General features: G+C 42.2%; 1 protein-coding gene across 2 annotated transcripts in view; it reads left to right on the forward strand.

Annotated features, from left to right (window-relative positions):
• CFAP299 (cilia and flagella associated protein 299) overlaps positions 1–25226 on the forward strand; it is a 426508-nt gene that overhangs the window by 81642 nt on the left and 319640 nt on the right. The gene's annotated exons all lie outside the window — the stretch shown is intronic.

Here is a 25226-nt window from a genome sequence, read left to right on the forward strand (position 1 = left end):
TTATTTGTATAGCGCACACATATTCTGCAGTGCTGTACAGAGAATATTTGGTACTTATGTACAAACTGGGCTGCCGATTGTGAAATCGGGTCCATCGCATCGCATCACATCCGACCATATTGCATGCGATGCGATGCAATGGACCCGATTTTTCCATAGGATTCAATGTTAAAATGGACTGAGTCCATTTTAACATGGAATTCAATGGGAAAAGGGGTCCTTTTCATACCCCTACTATCCAAGTGGGCATGGAGTTGGATATAAACCTGAAGCATGGCGAGCGTAGCGAGCCCGGTGAGGGGACACAGAATACCGTCCGCTCGCCCGCTTCGGGCTCGGTGGCTCGCTACGCTCGCCACAGGTTTATATCCAACTCCATGCCCACTTGGATAGTAGGGGTATGAAAAGGACCCCTTTTTCCCATTGAATTCCATGTTAAAATGGACTCAGTCCATTTTAACAATGAATCCTATGGGAAAATCGGGTCATCGCATCGCATGCGATATGGTCGTATGCGATGCGATACGAAATCGCATCGCATCGCATCTGATTGTATGCCTTAAGTTAAGGCATACAATCAAAAAATCGGCAGCCCAGATAATACATAAGTACCGAATATTTAAACATTTACATCAGACCAGTAGAGCTTACAATCCATATTCCCTTTCACATGTACACGCACACACATTCATTCTAGGGTTTCATTTTGTTGGGAGCCAATTGACCTACCAGTATATTTTGGAGTGTCGGAGGAAACCGGAGGAAACCGGAGTATCCGGAAGAAACCCACACGGCACGGGGAGAATATGCAAACTCCACACAGTTTGGGCCATGGTGGGAATCAAACCCATGACCTCAGTGCTGTGAGGCAGTAATGCTATCCAATATACTGTACGTTGCAAAGTTCAATCTTTGTATATTGCACAAAGCATATACTGTAGTGCTAGAGATTTTGTAAACCCATTTAAAGTTTTGAACTACAGCACCAACTAAAAAGGTGTACTTTTTTTTTTTTTTTTTTTTTTTGCAATATATGTTTATTGGTTTTTGTTTTTTTTAAATTGTTACAAAATTATAGCATTCAGTGGCACTGTAATCAACAAGCCAGAAAGTACAGATCATATGTTATAAGGACAAGATAATAAAATATTGTATCCTGGCAGATCGACTAAGACTGAATAATTTGAATTGTACACATATCACGTCTCTGGAGCACATGACACATAAAAAAGCTGGAAAGATAAAAGATAGGAAGAAGGGGGGGATAGTGGTTAGGGAAGAAAGATAGGGGGGGGGTGCGATTGGGGTCTACAAAAGTTATTTAGACTGCCCATTAGTTATTGGCCAGGAAGACCTGTGAAGACTTAAACTCCATCCACGGGAACCATATTGCTGTAAACTCCTGGGTACGTTCAGGGGGCACTCTCATGTCCTCCATGGACATATACAAATCTATACGAGTAAACCATTCTTTAATCGTGGGGGGGGATGTGGAACGCCAGCGTACTGGTATGACCGCTTTTGCGGCACCATTCAAAAATTTCAGTAGGGATTTTTTATAGGAACTCACCGATCCGGGGTACAAATTAAGTAACCAGAACGCGGGGGTCGTAGGGATTTCTTTGCCCACAATAGACTTAGTAAGTGACACAACTTGATCCCAAAAAGGGCGAAGCAGTCTACATTCCCACCAGATATGAAGAGGAGAACCAATCTCCTCGTTACATCGCCAGCACATGTTAGATGTACCAGGGAACATTTTCGCTATTGTGAGGGGGCATCTATACCAACGAGAGAGAACTTTAAACTGAGTTTCAATTACAGAGTAGCTGAAGGAGCTAACGAATGTGGCCTGAAACATTTTTGTCCAAGTCTCTACGTCTAAATCAATAGAAAGGTCCCTGCTCCAGGCCTGGGTATAGGCAGGCAGTGTATTGTACTTGTGTTCTACCAAGAGTCCATAGCCCCTTGACAGGAAATGCGTCGGGCTCAATGGTGCGAGGCACATAATCTCAAAGGGCGTCAGAGCTCTGCTGGCAGCCACACGCACCTCCCTCCCCTGCGCATAATGTTTGAGTTGGAGGTATCTCCAGAGCTCCGATGAAGGCAACCCCCACTTGTCCTGTAGGGCAGAGAAGGACATCACCTTATTCCCATCCATCAGCTGGCCCACCCGCTGTACCCCTTGTCGTTTCCAAGTATCAAATATTGAGTTGGCAACTCCGGGGGGAAAACCAGGGTTATCAAACAATGGGGTAAGGGGAGAGAGTTGTGATGAGACACAGGAAAATTTCCTGAGTCTGTTCCAACAAGCTACAGTGGGGCCTATTGTGGGGTGCGGAATGACCCGAACTTTAAACTGCCAGGGGTAGAATTCTATAGGCGTGGGAAGAAATTCATTTTCTAGGAGGACCCATTGTTTAGCATCCACCGACCGCGTCCACTCCAAAACCCTGCCTAATATAATAGCATCATAGTACACTGAAAAGTCTGGTAACTGAAGTCCTCCCATGTGCTTTCGTCTGAAAAGTATCGCGTGTTGGAATCGTGGTCTTTTGCTACCCCAGATAAATGCTCTAACCTCGTTATGTAGATCACGAAACCAGGCCTTTGGGATGTGAATAGGTAATGTTTGCAGAAGATATAGGACTCTAGGGAGGACGTTCATTTTAACCACACTAATTCTGCCCAGCCAGGAGAGGCGTTTATTCAGCCAACTTCTAAGTTCAGTGCGGAGTGTAAGTAGCAAACGTTTAAAATTATCATAGAGACGGGACAAGTCAGAGGACAACGTGACGCCAAGGTATCTAATACTAGTAGGGTGCCAGGTGAAGGGGAAGGACTGTTTGAGAATTTCCAAGCTGTCAGGGGGGGATGATACATTCAGTGCCACAGATTTGGTCATGTTTATTTTAAAATTTGAAAGGGAACCAAATGTCTGAAATTCTGCCATGAGGTTGGGGATAGAAATAATCGGGTTAGTCAGTACCGCCAACAAATCGTCGGCGAACAGAGCTAGTTTATAGTCAATTTCCTTTACTTTTAAACCGGTGATATTTGGGTTAAGTCTAATGGTACATGCTAGGGCCTCCATACACAGTATGAATATTATAGGGGAGAGGGGGCACCCCTGCCTGGTTCCGTTACTAATTTGGATCGGTTCCGAAAGGGCCCCGTTAATTCTGATCCGAGCCGTGGGGAATCTATAGAGTGCCATGATACGTTGCTGACAAATCGGGCCCAACCCTATGTGTCTTAAGACCCCTTCCATAAACATCCAACTAATTCTGTCGAATGCTTTCTCAGCATCGGTAGACAACATAACCATTGGGATGTTCTTAGTAGAAGCCAAATATATCAAGTCAATGGCTTTAGTCGTATTGTCTCGCGCCTCCCTCCCAGGCACGAAACCCACCTGGTCAGAGTGTATCAAGTTAGGCAATACTAACTTAAGTCTATTGGCTATTAATTTCGCAAACAATTTGATATCCGCATTCAAGAGGGAAATTGGACGGTAGCTGGCACATTGGCTTGGGTCTTTATTCTCTTTAGGTATGACCGTTATATGTGCTTCTAAAGATTGGGGGGTAAAACCTTGGTCTGCTGCTACTGCGTTAAATGCCATTAGCAACTTAGGTAAGAGTATGTCTTTAAAGGACTTATAATAAGAAACAGTGAAGCCGTCGGGGCCCGGGCTTTTCCCAGACGGGGTATCCTTTAGAGCCGTCTCTAGCTCCAAGAGGGAAAAAGGGGATTCCAATCGGGCTTCCTCTTCCTCCGACAGTCGGGGTAGACCCGCATCGCGGAGATATCGCTCCACAAGGACGTGGGAGGAAGGCAGCGCCCCAGCAGTGTTAAGATTGTATAATTTAGTGTAATAGGAATGAAATGCCCCAGCTATGTCCCGTGTGAGAGTACGTCTGGTCCCATCTGAGTCTCTTATTGTATCGATATATAACGTAGCCCTCTGAGATCGCAGTGCTCTCGCCAAAAGCCTCCCCGGTTTATTGCCCCACTGATAGTAACGGTTCCTACACAATTTGTAATCCTTCTTAACATCTTCAAATAATAAGGCATTGAGCGCCGACCTCACCTCAGCAAGTTCCAACAATGTTTGAGGGGAAGGGGTAGATTTATGCGCTGTCTCCAGAGTTCGTAGTCGCTGGAGCAAGGTCAGCTTTTTACCCAACCTTTCTCGTTTTAGCATTGTGCCCAACTGAATGAGTTTACCGCGAATCACGCATTTATGGGCTTCCCATATCGTAATTCTAGACACCTCTGGTGTCTCATTATCAGTAAAATACTCAGTAATTGCTGTGGTTAGTTGCGATTTGCATCTAGTGTCAGCGAGGAGGTGTTCATTCAAACGCCATGTACATTGCTTAATATTGGTAATGGACGTGTCAAGGGTCAGAAATATAGGGGCGTGATCCGACCAAGTAGTCAGGCCTATGTCAGTAGCTTGAATCAAATGGAGATACCTATGGGGAAGTAAAAAATAATCCAATCTAGAATACATATTGTGTGGTCGGGAGTAGAATGTGTAATTTCTATCCACCGGGTGTTGGAGCCGCCATGTATCCACCAATTGGTGATCATGTAAGGTTCTTCTGACCTTACGGTGGGAGGCGTTGGAGGGTCTACCCATGGGCCCTGAGGTGTCAAAAAGGTGTACTTTTTTAATCAATTGTTCATAAAAATGATCGATCATTCAAAAGTTTTGTTGGAAAATGTATGTGAAGCTCTAGTAACTGGTGTGACCCCCTTAAACAGTAATTACTTTATTGAGATGCTTACAGTAATTGTTCATTAGTCTCATACATCAGCTTAGAGCAAATGTGGTTCATTCCTACTTACAAAACTTCCTCAGTGAATGGATATTGGTAGGATTCTTGCATGAATACCCTCTTTCACACAACATTTGTGTTGAATTAAGCACCAGACTTTGGCAATTCCCAATTATGAAATTTCTCCAGCTTCAGCCATTTTTTGTTGTTGATTGACTTGTATTGTAATGTTATTGTTTTCTTCTTGCAAGACTTACCTTCTGTTGAGCTCATGGACAATTACCCAGACTTCTACCTGTAGAATTTGTTAGTACTATCCTAAATTCATAGTTATAGCAATAATTGTAAGCCGTCCAGTTCCATGGCAGCAAAACATCCCCAAACCATGAAATTGCTACCCCCCATTTTTCAATATTGGAATGAGATCTTAAGTTGGAATGTTTCTATATATAAATAAAATCTGTTTTATTTACACATAGAATTTTTGTCCAACAGTCTTCCAGCTCAACCAGGTGGCCATTAAATTAACAGTGGCGCTCTTCTTGAAAAGTAGTCTCTTCCTTTTTGCTATCATTCCATGCACGCTATTCTTGCTTGGTGTTTGGGACTTGCAAGCATTGATGTGAGGCAGCACAAAGAGTCCTGCAGATTCTTTTATATTACTCTGTGGTTGTTTTTTTATATTTTAATTCTTTATTGCTTTTTATATTACATGCATACTACAAACATTTTGTTACATTCATAAATGCTTACAGACAACATTACCTTACATTACATTACATTACACATAAAACACGATACAAACAATACTTTATCAACATAGTGACAAACATACATACATCTATGGATCTATTGAAAAATGCTCAATCCTGGGATTCCCGGGATCCCGGGATTGGCTTCCCTAATTTGAAAAAAGCCCCGGCCGCCCCGCACATTTACAGTACTTACATTTGCGGGTACTGGGTGGGTGGGTGGGCGAGCATGCAGGTATATCCGGGTTGCTGGGAGCCAGGTGGGTCACATACTTTTCCTTTTTCATACATGTGGGATAAGCGTATCAACAAAGAGAATAATGCTTATACCGCTTCATACATCTACCCCTGAAAGAGGAAAATTTACAATAAGCAGAGGCTATTTTATCACGCGACACATTCAGATCGTGACTCCCCTCTAAAGGCACTCATACATCAGTCCTATATTGCCGCAATGTCCCAATACACCAATGTCCGGGAGAGGGAATATTAAACATGTTTCAAAAATCTTGATTCAGGGATTTTTAAAATGGAGAATTACCTAATTCCCCAACTGATCATTGATGGGATGGGCAGTTCTGGACAGGCTGGGGAATTGTGGAAAGTGGCATTGGATGTATAGGGCCCATTAGCTAACTGAATCTCTAGGAACGTTCCAAACCTCCAGCATTCTAAACTTCTTGCTCTCCCTAATAAGGTTATGCCCTATTGCCGTAGTGTATTTAAAATAAAACGAAAAATATAATTTTTATAAAATGTTACTAGTTTCTGATGATCTAACAGAAAGCTAATATCTCTTTAAATCATTTCTCCTTGTCACTTGGTTAACATCACTGCTAAGTGCTATTGCTAAGAGACCCATTATTTTATTTTATATCCTGACATAACCAAGTCTTACGACTAACACCCCTGAATCAGAGTTTAGAAGGTTGAGCTCATACTCATATAGCTATGAACAGGTGCTAAACAATGTCCCCAAGCAGCTAGGGTTTGTGGCCTCAAGCAATATTTATTAATCTGCCTAGAGCATGACAGCCTGAGTGGATGGCTCTCTCGAGCCTCTGATGTCAGCGTTAAAGTATTGACTGTCAACACATTGCAGCAAAGACAAGTGTATGGTGCTGTGCTGAAGCTAGAGGACTGTTTTGAATTGATACATCAGACATCAAGGTCAACAGTCCTGGAACTGATCCATTGTGTCTGAAAAAAGGATAGGTAAAGAAGCATTGCGCTCCTTGTATTGTTTTGAACAATATTTTAAGTTTTTAAAGAAGACGGATAAAATTTCAATGCAAAGTTGAAAATCAGTCTTCCTTTCTAGCCTTGTATCTTTTTGTCAGCTGAATAAAGATGTATAAATACTGTTTACACACAATTACAGTTGTGCTCATAAGTTTACTGTACATACCCTAGCAGAATTTGTGATTTTCTGGCCGTTTGTCAGAGAATGCAGTATAGGACCGCCACTCTGGAAGATCAGAAAGGGTAAGTGCAAGCGACAAGTGCAGAGGGCTTGGTGAGACAAATCACAGCATCAGACTATGGGGCAAAGATGGAGCACGATTAGATCATTTGCAGTGAATCATATCATTATTCCACATTGAAAAAATGGCTACTCCCCATGAAGGTTCATTGCTATACCGAGAGCCTTAGAGAACTCCCCAAAGTTCATGAGTCTCCTAGACATTCTGTGTAAATTAGCAAGTGTGGTATTTAGCAGTGGCTGCCTCAGACTCCCCTAGTGATTAATTTTGCAAATGATACAGGGCCAGATTCTCTAAGCTTCAAAAGTGATGAAATGGAGAGTGATAAACAGCCAGCCAATCAGCTTCTGCCTGACATTTTTCAAACTTAAAAACTTGAAGCTTAGAAAATCTGGCCCATTGTGAGTTATATTAGAATTTATTAATAGAATAACTATGAATATCCATGACCTGATCTGGTCACAAACAATGTGACAGGGCAGGTACATAGTGTATGATGGAAGACAATGGGCAGATGGACTAAGCCTTGAAAAGTGATTACATGTAAAAAGTGATAAAGTACCAAACCACTCCCAAGTGTCATTTTTATAAACCCAGCCTGTGACATGGCAGTTAGGAGCTGATTGGCTGGCACTTTTTCTCTCTCCACATGATCACTTTTCAAGACTTTGTTCATCATCTCTAATCTTCCTGAAACCGTCACTCACAGAAGGACCCCCAATCCCTTATGCCTCCCTGCACCTTCCCTCAGTGTCTGCCATGCTACATCAGTGCTCATCTGCCAGCACAGCAGGACCTCCCACAGGGTGGCTGCAGAGAGGAGCAGCTGCCCAGGAAACATAAATAAATCAGCCCAGTGTGTACCTGGCAATTGCTTTAGATGACTCACCGCTTAGGAAATCAATAGTTGAGATGGTTGTAATGTTTTCGGAAGGTCGGATGGTGGCAATTGGCGTGATCCTGTTACCATGCGCGTGCATCTTATGTGCTGCCGCGGCTCATGGAAATGCATGAGTGACGATAGCGCAGCCTGGCAATTCCGATACACGGTTTGAATTCGACGCAACAAACGAGAGCGAGCCGTGGTGATCAGGAATAGAAGAGCGTGGCTACATCTGTATATGTTCTAATTCACTCATTATTAGTCAGTTAAGTGGTTAAGCATCCACTGTATGAAGCTTTATTTTGCATAATGGTATTAAAATAAATATCACATTCCTCATATAAATATTTGAAATTTATCAGGCAGAAATAATATATATATCAAATTGATGTGCACAGCTTGTTCTTTCAGTCAAGATATGTCAGATTTTATTTCTGAAAGTGGCACAAGTCCAGACAATAAGCAAAGGTTTCAAATTTTTCTAAATTAATACCATATCTTTCATGGATAATTCTTGAGCTTTTATCTTTTACCTGGTACTAGGTAGACCAAGGGTGCAGCCAAAACTTTATGGCCCCATAACAACATTTTGAAGCAGTGCTGTCCCACTTCTTGTTGTTTCTAGAAAACACCTTTATGCAGAAGTTGTTAATATTAGTCATATAGTCACCATCAGTATTGCTCCGTGTCTCTGAATGCCTTTCTGCCATTTCATCTTGGATGTCATCTCGCCATCTCAAACTCAACATTTCCAAAACAGAATTAATTATATTCCCACTAGCCAAGAGTAGTTACCAACCTGATATCTCTATAACAGATGACAACTGGACAATCTGTCCTACCCTACAAGTTCGCTACCTAGGTGTAACCCTTGACTCTGAACTGTCCTTTATTCCTCACATTCAATCGATCTCTAAATCATGTTACATGCATCTAAAAAACATATCCAAAATTCAGTCGTATCCAAAAACTCTAATCCATGCATATATAAAAATGTATCTTTACCCGAACTCTCCGCTCTACACAAGATCTGCGTCTCTCATCCACACTCATTACTAGATCCCATTCACAATTGCAGGACTTTCTTCTGGCAGCACCCACCCTATTGAATGCCCTTCAGTGCACATTAAGACTCTACTCTAGCCTCCAAACTTTCAAGCTTTCCCTGAAACCTTGCATCTTTGGCCCATTAGGATGAGACCGGCTGTGGATTGTTGAGCTCCCGGCTGTAACTCGATGATCCAAGGCCGTATCTTGTGGAAAAGCCACAACGTCATTGAATCCCACCTGCCGAAATGCAGTCGAGTGGGCCGAGAACTGGACAGTGTCACAATTGTCAGGCTGAAATTTGGCCAGGATCCCTATTGCAAAATGCTTGGCACCAGAAGAGTTTTGGATAGCTGATTTTTCCGTATTTCGGAATATTTATATATTTCAATGATTTATCTTGTGGTATCTTGCATATATTTTGAACAAACACATGAAATGCTGTACGCACAAATATTTTTTTTTGTGCATGAAACAAGGTTTAAAAACATGAAACCAAGTTTGTGTACTATCTCGGGCACTGAATTTAAATGATAAACAATCATTTTCATGCATATACAGTATTTAGTGCTTGTTACATTACATATCATGTCCCCAGTAGTGCTGTTACAGATGTCTCCATTAGTGCTTTTAGCAACAACAAAAAATACATTTTAGAAACTGGTTTTCATAATAATTTGGATAACGGATATCTGGATAAGAAATACTCAACCTGCATGTATTTTTATTATGTGACTCATTGACTGTTAATTAAACCTATCTGTCTGTCTATCACATAACCTTATACTGATAAGCCAAATCAACAGCTTAAAACTGATAGGGGGGAATTTACTAAGATGGGAATTCGATTTCACATGTGATGTTGCTATGGGCAACCAATCAGATCCTATCTAATATCTTCTAGAGCAGTGGTTCTCAAACTGTGGGTCCTGACCCCAAAGTGGGTCCCGACCTTCTCAGAATGGGGTCGGGACTCCATGTTGCTGACCATCAGGCTGATGACTTTTCTAATCTCAGTCATTGAATCAAAGAGTCTGAAAGATCTGTTTAGTTGTCTGTTATTTTAGACTCCTCCCATCATTCTGTACCTCCACAATGCTGCCATGCATGTGCGGTCTGCTGACCTTCTGCAGGACCTTGCTGGGGTCCTGTAATTATTTTTATTGTCTGATGGGGTCCCAGATTAAATAGTTTGAGGACCCCTGTTCTAGAGGATGCTAAATAAATAAGAAGTAGATTCTGGTTGGTTGCCCATAGCAACATCACATGTGATGTCTAATTCCTATCTTAGTTAATCTCCCCCATAGTGCTATACCAAACATCACACTGTGCTATTAAGCAATTACGTGATCAGCTCTCTGAGATGTCAAATCACAGCCTGCCGGCGTTTCGATTATTGTATATTCTCTATCCAGCTATTTTACATATAGGTTAAAACAAGATTATCTTACACTGTACAAGGTCAAATCAGTAGATACAGCTAACACAGCTAATAACTAAAAGTTGGATACCAAACACCTCTATGAAGTGACCAAACTTCCCCAGATCTATACTTCAACTGGGCTTAAATCGTTCACCCAATTAAAGATAGAGTTTATTTTGCCACAGACACATTTCTATCGTTATCTGCAGTTAAGAAGTGCTATCCAGTCATATTTTTCCAACGACTCTCCGATATTTGGGGATTCAATGATAAAATCAACATTAAAGTCCTGTAATAAAAAAAAGATAGTCTCTAGGATATATAAGATCGTAGGTAAAGAAGTGCATAAAGATGGATTAATAGATCTGCGGGAAAAATGGGTACAAGATGTGGGTGAACTGAGTGATGAAGAATGGTCAATGGCAATGAAATCTATAAACAAAGCCACCAATTCCCTCCGTGTTCAATTAACGCAATTATATATATTCTATAGATCGTATTTGTCAGTTAAAACACTAAGCAAATTCCCAGCATGTCCCAGGTGTGGCGACCCCTATGGCACTTTTTTGCATTTGCTATGGGAGTGCCAAGGTGTTGCCAAATTTTGGGAAGAGGTTAAAAATGTAATAGTAGACACGGGGTTTAACAATGAGTTATTATAGGTTAAGTGTTGCCTATTAGGTATTGTGGGCGATACTATACGTGGCAACGATAAAATCTACATCAACAACCCATGTTCTACGGAAAAAATCATAATTGGGAGAAATTGGATGGCTAAAGCAGCACCCGAGCTGAACTGCTGGGTAGTATTAGTAAATTATATCATTAGACAGGAGCAATACTTATACACTAATCGTAACACTGTAACCAAATTTAATTTAATATGGCACAAATAGATTAACTCCTCGTATTATCAAATGTAACTTACAACATTATGTCACTAGGATAGAGTTATAAAAGACAGAAATGGGGGGTGGGGTAAGGATGGGTGGGGGGTTATTATGGGGTTGGGATAGGTATTATCACTATAAGTGATATATAGCGGACATCGTCAGCTGAACCACGTGATGATAAGTAGTGTGTCATCACACTTGTCCGAATTTTGATTGTCGCACTAAATCACGTGTTTTGAAGTACCGAAATATGTAAAGGGTACTTATTATTAATCACTTTTTTCCAGTAGTGTAGCTCTATAAATTTATTCAGTGCACACGCACCTAAATTCACTTAAATGTTGATACTACTGGATTAGAGGGTAGCATAATCCTGTCTGGTTTGATACACCCTTTTCGAAGTATATTTAGATCATTCACTGCAGGGCCATTCCTCGTTCTGTATCCAGTTACAATAACAATCCCGAAGATCTAGCAAGATCAGGTACTACTGGCTGGTATGCAGGTCACTCAGCACCCAACCAGGTCAACACCCACATATATACCTCGGTAGCAATAAATACGCAAATCAACATTAAATCCATAAAATGGGACCACGGTAATATCATAGTTGGTAACCGGGAGCTAAGAGGGGGGTAGACATCGTGTTACGGCACGCCATACCGGTTGTAGTAGCATCCTCAATATAAGTCAAGTTAACAAGAAGAAGGCGCAATGAGATAAAAATGCATTTTATTCCGTGTATGTAACAAAAGTGTAATGTACTGTAATGTACGACGGCGCTTCCATCCGTTCCCCCGGGTCCCTGCCGGCTTGCCGGCGGTAACCCGGGGTCCCCGCCGCCTGCCCGCACCCCCCCTAACCCCCCCTAACCCTGTCCGTCTCCCTAAAGCAGAGACGGACAGGGTTTCCGTCGCGCTGGCGACGGAGACTGAGACGCGCGTGCGCGTGAGACGCACGCGCGTCTCAGTATATTCGCTGGCGAGGCTGCTGGCGGGTCGCCAGAGGGGACGTCCTGGCGACCCGCCAGCAAGGATGAGACCTACTCCATCTGTATATGTATGTGTATGTATGTTGTATGTTATTTCCTTTTTGTATTATTAAATGAGAAAAGTAATAAAGATTTGAAACCGTACTGCTTTTATTAAAGATGCTGCTATGTTTTTATATGTTTTTATTAAATAATAAATTTTTTTGGTTCAAAGGCCAATTTTATTTGCAAGTACAAGGTACGGCAATGGGCTCACGTTTTGCACCCTCCTACGCTAACCTCTTTATGGGGTGGTGGGAGGATAAAAATATATGGCAAAACAACCCATTTTTACAATATATTTCCCTTTGGATACGTTTAATAGACGATATTTTTTTTATTTGGGAGGGCGATCAGGAGGATCTATCAACCTTCTGTGAGCACCTTAACCAAATGAAGCAAATATTAATTTAACTTTTACTAGCAGTAGAAAATAGGTACATTTTTTAGATTTAACCATTTTTATAGAAGATGGAAAGATACATACCTGCAATTTTAACAAACCAACGGATAGCAATTCATATATCGGAGTAACTAGCCAACACCACCCTCAATGGTTAAAAAATATACCTAAAGGGGAAAAAATTGTTGCGTTAAAAAGGCCATGGATTGAAAAATCCTACCATTCTCAGTTCTCTCCTTCTTCAAGGGGAGTATCGGTGATTGTAAAAAAAGAATATTGGGTTTGATTGTATAACAAGTAAAATGGACCCGCAAGGGAGATTTGTCTTTCTAGATGCTTATATTGCGACATGTAGATTTTGTATAATTGCAGTGTATATTCCCCCGCCTTTTTCCTATGAGGTACTTAGAAAAGCAGTTGACTTTATATCAGATAGACCCACAGCACACATCATTTGTTTAGGGGATTTTAATGCGGTTATTAATCCAAAACTGGATAGACTGCAGATGAACACGGTAAAAATTGTGAATAACAGGGGGATAGCCGATTTTTGTACCCAGGTGGGGTGGCGGGATATTTGGAGAGAGAGACATCCCAACGTTCAACAGTATTCCTGTTATTCAGCCCCTCATAACTCCTTTTCACGGATCGACATGATTTTAGTTTCAGCTGAGTTAACAAATTATGTGAGACGGATTGAGTATAAAGGGCGAGGTATATCAGATCACTCGCCAGTAATTATGCAAATCGATCTAAACATGGAAAAAGGGTTTTCTTACTGGCGTTTTCACCCGAACTGGCTTTCAAAAATAAAAAAAGATGGATTAATGCAAGTAGAAGTTGACGGGTTTTTTGCACAAAATGTGGCCACTGCAAGTAACACAATTGTATGGGAAACTTTCAAGGCCTTTCTTAGAGGTATTCTTATGAAGGAAGTTGCGGGGGAAAATAAGAATTCTAGAGAAATAGCTAATACATTGGAGGTGGAGATGATTAGAGCAGAACAAAAATATTTAAGGGATAAAAGTGAGACCACTAAAATAATTTGGTTAAAAGAGCAGCAAAAATGGTTAGAACACCTCCAGGTAATGGCAAACTTTCGAATGTTAAAAAGTTCTCACCAACTTTATTTAAATAGCGAGAAGGCGGGTAAATATTTGTCTTATCTGGCTAAGACAAATGCCCCCTCTACTAATATAAGTAAGATTTCTAAAGATGATGGCCGGTTTGTAACCACTAACCCAGAAATAGCGGAAGTATTTGTGCAACATTTTAAAGACGTGTATAGTTCCAAAGTGGAAATAGAGACGGCAGAGTTAAAAGCTTTCTTGAGTCAGCCCCAACTCCCGTTACTGCCACTGGAAAGTAAAGAGATGCTGGAAAAACCTTTTTCTGTTGAAGAAGTGGAAGAGGTCCTCAAGTTAATGCCCCAGGGTAAAGCCTCAGGGGTGGATGGCTTACCGAGTGAGGTATATAGTTTCCTTGGGAAAAATATGGCCAAGTATATGTGGCAGGCATTTATGGGAATGGAATTGGATGGCAGGCTATCTCACTCAATGACCGAGGCGGTAATTAACGTTATTCCCAAAGCGGGTAAGGATCCCTTAAAAGTAGATTCTTACAGGCCAATATCGTTGATATCTGCAGATGCGAAGGTATACGCGAAGATTATGGCTGTAAGGTTGAGTAAAGTGATCCACTATATGGTGCACCCGGATCAAACCGGTTTTATCTGCGGGAAATCCACAGCCATTAACCTTCGCAAGGTATTTTCATATCTGCAATGGGCCGGGGTTATGAAAAAAAGTGTGGGAGTAGCAGCATTCGACGCCAATAAGGCATTTGACTCAATAGAATGGCCTTTTTTGCGACAAGTGTTGATCAGTTATGGTTTCGGACCTCGGTTTATTGAGAGAGTGTTCCTGTTATATCAATCCCCCACTGCAAGAGTCCTGATTAATGGATATGTATCAGAACCGTTTAATCTTGGAAGGGGAACCAGGCAGGGGTGCCCGTTGTCACCGCAGTTATTTGCGCTGGCAATTGAACCCCTTGCCTGTAAATTGAGGGAAGTTCTGGAGACCCGCGGGCGCCCAGATGACTATAACATCATTTCATTATATGCTGATGACCTACTGGTGGGTTTATCCAATTATCAAAGAGATTTAGATGAGGTGTTAAAAGTCATACAAGAATATGGGAGATACTCGGGGCTAACTACTAATCTAAGCAAATCGCAGTTGCTCATTGCAGGGGAGGATGATAACCCGTTTAGTCTGCCACTGCACTATCCGCCATGGGTGAAACAGTTTAAGTACTTGGGTATTATAGTGGCAGAAGATATGGGGAAATATGTGGCTAACAATTTAGATCCGATTATTATAGAAATAAAATCAAAATTTAAAACGTGGTTAAAACTGCCCCTTAACGTTTTGGGTCGTGTTAACTTGGTCAAGATGGTCATCCTGCCCAAGGTACTATATGTATTACAGCATGCTCCAATTTATATACAAGATATGGTATTTAATAGGATTCAGGGAGTTATTTCTTCCTTCGTATGGAAAAATAAAAGACCTAGGGTTAGGATGGCCACCTTGACGAGATCTCGAAAAAGGGGGGGACTTTCATTGCCCAATTTTAAGCTGTATTATTATGCCTCACAGTTGGTACAAATAAAGGGTTGGATGAATGGGCAGGAACACCCTAAAGAGCTACTTAGATTACTCGCTAAGATGGCACCTAGATACACGCCTTTGCAGATATTGTTGACAAAAGGGAGAATTAAAAATCAGGCGCCCTTAATAAAGCAGGCCAGGAAAATATGGCAATGGGCTCGCAAGATGCAGGGGGAAGAAGGTATAGACCCAGACACATGCATTTTTTCGCTAAAAAACTCTGAAATAACTAAAGAGCATGAGGCAATACGTATATGGAGCCAATATGGAGTAACATCCATGGGTCAAGTCTACACAAATAATCAGTTAAAGTCTTTTACTCAACTGCAAGAAGAGTTTGAGGTGCCAGGTCGAATGTTCTTTAGATTTCTGCAACTGAGAAGTGCGTTGTCAGCGCAGGAAAGAGAACAGGGATTTGTTATACATGAATCTGCTCTTAAAAAATTTATAAATAAGATGGGATAACCCAAAATGGTCTCTAAATGCTATCAATATCTGTTAGAAATCACGCAAGCGGAAGATCTAGAAGGTCTAAGAGATAAATGGCAAAAAGAGGTAGTTGGGCTAGATTTACAATCCTGGAAGATAGCTCTGAATTCATCAACGGTGGCAACAAATTCGGCTAGAATACAACAAATTCAGTTTAATATCCTACATAGGACATATATGACCCCGCATAAGATCAGTAAATTCACACCTGATCATCCTAACAACTGCCCTAAATGTAATGAGTCAAAGTGTGGGTTTTTTCATTTAGTTTGGGAATGTAAAATAATTAGGAAATATTGGCAGAAGATTGAAGATATAATGCTACAAAGTGGCATACTGGTTCAAAAAGCCACGCCACTGGCATATATATTGGGAGTATGGCACAGTGATCAAATGGCGCAAGGGCAAAAGCAATTGGCTATATATTTGAGTTCAATTGCAAAAGTTATTATAGCACGATCATGGATGGCAAAAACTGGTCCAGAGGTGAGAGCCTGGATTAATTTGGTGAATCTTACTTGTGAACATGAAAGATATATTAGTCTCAAACGTAACACCATAAAAAAAATTTCCGCAACTTGGGAGGGCTGGTTGGTTACTAAATACTATGGGAAGTAGAGGCATGAGAGAGAGAGAGGGTAGGGAAGGGAAGAAGTAGAAATGCCCAATAGGGCTCTTACACAAGATAACACGTAGATAAGAAAGGGAAATGGAAGGGAGGGAAAACGAAATAGGGCACTGGAGGTGATATGGCCACGATAGTGGCCTCTTAAGAAGGACTTGGGGGAGAGGGGGGGGTAAGATTGGGAAAAGGGAAGGAAGTGGGGCGAGGGTAAGGGACAGGGAAGGGCTGGATGGGGAAACAATATGTATTAGAACAAGGTAGGGGATATAAAAGCACTAGGACACTTGTTCACTTCACGGGTGGGGGGTGGGGACATCATTTTTAATTTAAAAGTATTGGGTTTTTTTTTTTTTTTTTCCCTCTCTCTCTCCTCTCTCTCTCATTGTTCTTGTCTGGTTTCTATAAGTTAAGATAAAACCCTAAAGGGCCCTGAGGTAACAGTATCCCATAAAGGATGGGAAGAAAGAAAGGTCAGCAGGAATCAGAGCTATTAAAAACTAAAGACCCTTGATTAATAGAAAAAGCTGCTATACCCAAACAAAATAAATCACTAGTAATAAAATAGACCTGTGATGGTCACACAGAGATAAGGATATCCATACAACACGGAAGTGGTAGAGGGTCCAGTAAGGATCAAGAAATAAGAATAAATTGTAGGGACTAAGGAATGCAGATTGTGTCTTATATGTTAGTCTTGTATAAACAGTATGTAAAAGTATGGTAATGTTTGTTATGTGTTATTCATGTGTTAGGCCTGCGGCCTTTATATATGATTGTATGTATTAAGAGAAACAAATAAAAAGTATAAAAAAAAAAATATATATACCTAAAGTCCAGGTACAACGCATACGTAGAAATTGCTCAAAAAAAGATGTATTTTTAGAACAGGTTAAAACTACCAAGAAGAAATGGTACTTGTTTCCTAGCACGGCCACACCGATTAGCATCGGGATGGTCGTGTCGGAAAAATCGCGTCGGTCGCATCGCATGCGATTTGGTCGCATGCGATGCGACCGATGCGACCGATGCGATCCGATTTTTACATTGGATCCAATGTAAAATGGTCCCTGGGACCCGATTTTACATAGGATTCAATGTAAAACAGCCCCCAGACCCCAATTTCAGCACCCCTGATGGTTGAAATGGCCCCTCATTGGTAACGCCACCCCACGATTGACGCTAACCCGAAGCGTGGCGAGCGCAGCGAGCCCGCGAGGGGCGGCGGTGCGCGTCCTCCGACCTTTTCATACCCCTACTATCCACGTCGGCGTGGAGTTGAGAATAGAATAGTGTGGCGAGCGCAGCGAGCCACCGAGCCCAAAGCGTGGCGAGCGCAGCGAGCCCCGCGAGGGGACGCGGATACCTGTGAAGGCCGCGAGGGGACGCGGATACCTGTGAAGGTATCCACGTCCCCTCGCGGGGCTCGCTGCGCTCGCCACGCTTCGGGCTCGGTGGCTCGCTGCGCTCGCCACACTATTCTATTCTCAACTCCACGCCGACGTGGATAGTAGGGGTATGAAAAGGTCGGAGGACGCGCACCGCCGCCCCTCGCGGGCTCGCTGCGCTCGCCACGCTTCGGGTTGGCGTCAATAGTGGGGTGGCGTTTACAATGGGGGGGCATGACGGGGCCATATACAATGAGAAATGGCCCATATTGGCCCATTTCCCATTGATTACTATGTTAAGATGGACTTAATCAAGTCCATCTTATCTTGTGCCATTATAATGGCACAAGACCGACGCGACCGACGCGATTTCAATGTTAAAAATATTTTAACATTGAAGCCTATGGAGAAATCGGGTCCATCGCGTCGGTCGCGTCGTGTGCCATGTTAAGGCACACGACGCGACCGACGCGATGGACCCGATGGACGCGATTTCTCCATAGGCTTCAATGTTAAAATATTTTTAACATTGAAGCCTATGTAGAATCGGGTCCATCGCGTCGGTCGCGTCGTGTGCCTTATTAAAGGCACACGACCGACGCGATGGACCCGATTTTCCATTTGCCGGTAAAATGGACCTGATTTGAAAGAAAATCGGGTCCATCGTGGGCATCGTGTGCCTTAAAGTTAAGGCACACGACCAAGAAGATTGTGGCCGTGCTAGGAAACAAGTACCGAAGAAATTTATAAATAAAGTGTATAATGGGAACAATATAGAGACACTTATAAATGAAATGGGGGAGATCCCACAGGAAGATCTTTTAAAATATAAGGAGAAAAAACAAGAAAACAAACCAATAGTGCCTTTCATAACAACATATAATTCCCAATATAAAACTATGGAAAAAATTATTGCCAAACATTGGCACATATTGAAAGCAGATCCTATCTTAAAGGAGATAATACCTAGTAAACCCAAATTTATTTATAGAAAATCAGGTAATATCAGAAACAGGTTGGTTAAGAGTGCAATTCCAAACAAAACCTCAAACCGTATAAAAACAAAAGGTTTTCATAGATGTGGCTCATGCCTGGTATGTAGGACACATAAAAGACAAGAACCTAAGATAATAGATTTTGAATCCAGTACAAATAAAAAATGCTTCACTATAAGGGATTTCATGACATGCAATAGCAGCAACTGTGTTTACCTTATTGAGTGCAAATGCAATCTTCAATATATAGGCCGCACCTCGAGGAAACTAAGGGAAAGATGGGGCGAGCATATACGAAATATTAAAAAAGGTTTCCTTAACCACAGTGTTTCGAAATATTTTAAAGAAAAGCACAATTGCTCAGTAGACGGAATAAAATATATGATGGGTATTAAAAAGATAGAGGGCAATTGGAGAGTAAAAGGAACAGAAAGTTTCTTGGCAAGGATTGAAATGAAACTAATCTATGAAGTAGAGACTCTAGAACCATCAGGATTGAATAGTGACTTCGAAATCAAGTGTTTTTTATAGTCACAAAAAATAAAAAATAAAACACCATAAAGTGGAATTGCATAATAAAATCCTTTGCATATATTAGACAAGTGCTATTTAACATCTAGTAAGGTACTATATAGAAATGTATTGAAAATTAAGCATACAATACAAATTCACTTCCGGGTTTTCTATTAATAAAAAGGACTCCTGTAATAGTGTGGAACGCAAACATATAACCGGATAAAGGTGTCACCTGACTGGCATATGATATGTGTCTATGGAGGAAGTAAACCCGGTATATGACATGCATATGCGTGTCATGATGCGAAGAGGACCAGTATATAGTGTGCACTCAACATCCGGGAGCGGAGAGTCCATCCCGGAAGGTGACTAATACAGAACACTAGAGACATCCGGCGTTTGGCACGCAGATGCGTGTCAGAGCATGACACTATTGATAGGATATGACACGCTTCCGATAACGGAGTATCCGTGCCGGAGCGCACCTATACCAAAGTCATTACCCCATAGCCAGCTTACAAGCGTGGGGAACTGGTATGTAATAGTATAAAATGTATTCTGAAGGTTTTTCAGTGGAAACTTTGATAGATTCGTCCGGATATTGACATCCGGGTATGACCACTTCCGGTTTAAACGAATGTGCAGATTTTAATAGATAAAAGTAGATCAGGATTCAGAATTTCAGTACTTATGAACAAGAATTGGTATGGTTTGTAATATATGTTTTATTAGGTGTATGTCTCGGTATATTTTGATAAGTTTTATTGTTGCAACAAACCTCCCATGAGAACTTGCAAGAGGGAGGAGTGATAGGCATGCTGGGTATATAAACCCCTACATACAGCATGCACAGTACACCCTGAGAAAGGCTTATTTATGAGCAGAAACGCATTGGTGGGGACTGACAGGACATTGGTACCGTGAATCTGGACTTTTCTGGCTTTTACACCTTGGAGCCATTTCTAGAAGGTGGACCTTCTGCAGAGACCCGAGATCTCTCCAGGAGACGTCCCCCTTCTTGTATATGCGATACAAATAGCCTTGATCATAAGGCCAGATACGGTACTATGCCAGTTGGCTTTTATATTTGATTTTATATAAATAAATGTTTACATATTCACACTATGTGGAGCATTTAATTTTCTAACCCGAGGTACACCCGAGATTTTGAAGAGCTTTTATTGGATTATCAATACCTGATTTATATATGCGAGACATCTTGTGTCCTAAATGAAGGCTCATTTATGGTATAAAAAACTCCTAGAGGACTATTCAACTGTCAAAAAACAAAGAAAAAAGAAAAGGACCATTTACATCATCCCTATACCCCAAGTGGGAACGCCCTATCTGATTTTTTGGTTTGTTTGCAGAAGAAGCTGCTACCACTTGGCATGTGCAACAGCCTGGCTCTGTCCCTTAAACTTAATTAGGTAACCCGGAAGCTATAGTAATCATTTTATATACCATTGTCATTGGTGTCATAATTTGAGCCACTTGTCAAGAGGAGGGGGGTTTCCAAGCACCCAGAAACCCCTTCTGCGTTTGCCTATGCTCTCTGTAAGTCACTGTATGTTTTTATAAATCCTATGTTTTTTTAAGATTAATTAAAAATGAATGCATACTAAAACACAATATAGTATCCTCTTTCCGATACAGTAAGTAACAGAAAAATGCAGCCCTTATTGTAATGATCATGTTCTACAGTACTAAACAAAGAAAAGAAGTTTAGAAAAAGCCTGTTAGTGTTGATATGTGGAGAAACAGTTAATGAGGGGAAATTAGGGTTGGGTTAGGTGGAAGGTGAGTCAGTGATTGTTCGTATTGCTACTGTATTTGGTTTATGATGTAATCATGATTGGCATTACATGGAAAGTGTGTTCAGAGGAACTTGGTTTATTCCAATGGCATGCAAGCAGTATGTTGCACAACAAATGCGTATTATAAGTTTGTCAAAAGTGCAATATGAGTTCATAGTAGCAGGGTTGGAAGTGTTATTATTCATTTTATTATTATTATTATGATTTTTTATTTATATGGCTCCACAAGGGATCCGCAGCTTCCAACATAACCGAATAAGCAAAACAGTGACTTACAGTTGAAGACAATACAGGCCAAGTACATACCTCCCAACTTCGGAGGCTCAGCAGGCGGGACGCTGCTGCTGCGCGCCGTAGGCGTCCCAAAATTTTCGGGGGCGTGGCCTAATTTGGGGGCATGGCCTCTACTCGCAGCTCTCCCGCGAGGCCACGCCTCCATTTTGCCGCTATGGGGGCATGACCCAGAGGCTCTGTGAGCCTCTAGCCATGCCCCCAGCCCCCTGGCTGCGGGAATAGACGCTGTGCGCATGCGCACAGCGTTTATTCCCCGCTGCTTAGCAGCTAACTGGGGGGACTCCCAACAGCCCCCCCACACCGCGGGACACTGCCGCCCGCGGGTGGGACAGCGGGACAGGCCCTGATAATCGGGACTGTCCCGCTAAAATCGGGACTGTTGGGAGGTACAGGGTACATATACATATCAGTATTTGATGCCATCAAAGATGGTTAAGAGAGCACATGAGGTAAGAGGGCCCCATTCGTTACATTACTGGAATTTCTGTATTGTTAGTGATAAATATTTCTATTCTATTATTAGTTCTGTGTTTTTTTTTTTTCAGGCAAACAAAAGCGAAGTAAACTGCCTTTTTTTGCCACATTGTCTATAGCGTTTGTTTGTTGTGTGAGAATATATTTTGTTGGTGCATCTAAAGCTGTGTACACACGATGCGATTTGGTCACTGAGCGATTTTGGCTTAAAATTGCTCAGCAATATATTGCTCAGTGTACTGGCAATATCTCTCAGCAATATATTGCTCAGCGTATTGTTTTCATCAGCGACCAGCGATTTTTTGCTGTAAATTGCAAGCTATACTGTCTCATTCTGTCTCTACCTCATTTTGACTAGAAATTGCTGGTCGCTGGTACACAGTGCCTTGTGCACCAGCAACCAGCAATTTTTAACCATAATCGGAGGAGCATGCTCCTGCGACCATCGACCATGAAAGGCTGGCAGCGGGAGCTCGCTCCCAGCGATTTATCTCCCACAGCACATGAAATCACCGGCAATATGGCCGCTCAGCGATATGTGCTGAAATCGCCCCCCGTGTGTGCACAGCTTTAGTCCTGGAAACACCACCCCTTTAAATAAACAATTTACCTTGCTTGGGCTAAAGAAATCAATAGAATAGATACAAAATATGTGGAAAAAAATCTGAAAAAGTGAAAGCAGCATATCTAGAAAAGAAAACGCCTACAAAATGTACCTAGATGGTACCACCAAACCAACTAGCTTTCTAAAGTGCCCCTTTCTGGGGGGCCCAGGAGGGTAGGCAACCCTGTATTAAGCACATGCAATCAAGAGCTGGTAAGATTGCCTGCATGTGCATTAATAAACACTGGGTTAGCACAGATCGCTCAACACACATAGCCATGTGTGTAGCGGGTGATGTGCGCTGAGCGATCTGTAATTGTTTAGCACTACAGTGACACATCGCCATGTGTGTAGCGGGTGATGTGTGTTGAGCGATCTGTGATTGCTCAGCACTACAGCGACACATTGCCATGTGTGTATTGGCTGATGTGCGCTGAGCGATCTTTGATTGCTCAGCACTACCGTGATACATCGCCATGTGTGTATAGGATGAAGTGTGCTGAGCGATCTGTGATTGCTCAGCACTACAGTGATACATCGCCGTGTGTGTATCAAGTGATGTGCGCCGAACGATCTGTGATTGCTCAGCACTACAGTGATACATCACCATGTGTGTATAGGATGAAGTGTGCTGAGCGATCTGTGATTGCTCAGCACAACAGTGATACATCGCCGTGTGTGTATCGGGTGATGTGCGCTGAACGATCTGTGATTGCTCAGCACTACAGTGCTACATCACCATGTGTGTATAGGGTGAGGTGTGCCAAGCGATCTGTGATTGCTCAGCACTACAGTGATACATCGCCGTGTGTGTATCGGGTGATGTGCGCTGAACGATCTGTGATTGCTCAGCACTACAGTGATACATCACCATGTGTGTATAGGATGAAGTGTGCTGAGCGATCTGTGATTGCTCAGCACTACATTGATACATCGCCATGTGTGTATCGGGTGATGTGTGTTGAGCGATCTGTGATTGCTCAGCACTACAGTGATACATTGCCGTGTGTGTATCGGGTGATGTGCGCTTAACGATCTGTGATTGCTCAGCACTACAGTGATACATCACCATGTGTGTATAGGATGAAGTGTGCTGAGCGATCTGTGATTGCTCAGCACTACAGTGATACATTGGCATGTGTGTATCGGGTGATGTGCACGAGGTGATCTGTAATTGCTCAGCATTACAGTGAAACATCACCATGTGTGTATAGGGTGATGTGCGCTGAGCGATCTGTGATTGCTCAGCACTACAGTGATACATTGTCGTGTGTGTATAGGGTGATGTGCGCTGAGCGATCTGTGATTGCTCAGCACTACAGTGATAAATTGCCATGTGTGTATCGGGTGATGTGCACGAGGCGATCTGTAATTGCTTAGCACTACAGTGAAACATCACTATGTGTGTATAGGGTGAGGTGTGCTGAGCGATCTGTGATTGCTCAGCACTACAGTGATACATTACCGTGTGTGTATAGTAGGGATGTGCACCGGACACTTTTCGGGTTTTGGGTTCTGATTACCTTGAGGTTTTGGGTTCTGATGGGTTTTGGCAAAACACCTAAGTGTTTTGTGTTTGGATTTTTGGGGTTTTGGGTTCTGATTTTTTTGTTAAAAAAGCATAAAAAACGGCTAAAATCACAGAATTATTTTTTTTTTTGCTCCTACGCTTTATTAACCTCAATAACATTCATTTCCACTCATTTCCAGTCTATTCTGGACACCTCACACCTCATAATATTGCTTTTAGGGGGAAAGGTTGCACAGAGGTAGCTGGATAACTATGCTAAGCCACACAAGTGTGCAGCACAAACACGTGGCTCATGTAAGAGTGGCACTGCAGCAGTAGATACGGCAGTACTAGGCACCAGGCAGGTAGATACGGCAGTACTAGACACAAGACAGGTAGATAAGGCAGTATTAGGCAGTGGGCCCCAGACCAGACAGGTAGATACGGCAGTATTAGGCAGTGGGCCCCAGACCAGGTGGTAGATACGGCAGTATTAGGCAGTGAGCCCCAAAACAGACGGTAGATACGGCAGTATTAGGCAGTGAGCGCCTGACCAGATGGTAGATACGGCAGTATTAGGCAGTGAGCCCCAGACCAGACGGTAGATACGGCAGTATTAGGCAGTGAGCCCCAGACCAGACGGTAGATACGGCAGTATTAGGCAGTGAGCCCCAGACCAGACGGTAGATACGGCAGTATTAGGCAGTGAGCCCCAGACCAGACAGGAAGATACGCCAGTATTAGGCAGTGAGCCCCAGACCAGACGGTAGTACGGCAGAACTAGGCACCAGACAGGTAGATAAGACAGTACTAGGCACAAGACAGGTAGATACATCGGCAATACTAGTATTGTGCACCAGCAGAATTTATAATAATTAATTTTATTATTAGGTACTGCTTGGCAGTGGCACTCAGTGGCATACGTCAGTGCACCAGCAGCATAGAATAATTTTTTACACTCCCACACAGCACAAGTATTATTTTTTAATTAAATTAGATATAGCAGCCTAGTATGTAGTTGTACTACTAGGTAGGTACACTTAGGCAGTAACACTGCCAGTGGCAACAGTGGACTGAGTAAATAATACTGGCAACCTCTATTCACAGTATTCAGTGCAGGCAGCACCAGTGGACTATATA

This window comes from Crinia signifera, chromosome 1, assembly GCF_055691185.1.
Source record: "Crinia signifera chromosome 1, ASM5569118v1, whole genome shotgun sequence".
In the NCBI taxonomy this organism is placed as follows: Eukaryota; Metazoa; Chordata; class Amphibia; order Anura; family Myobatrachidae; genus Crinia; species Crinia signifera.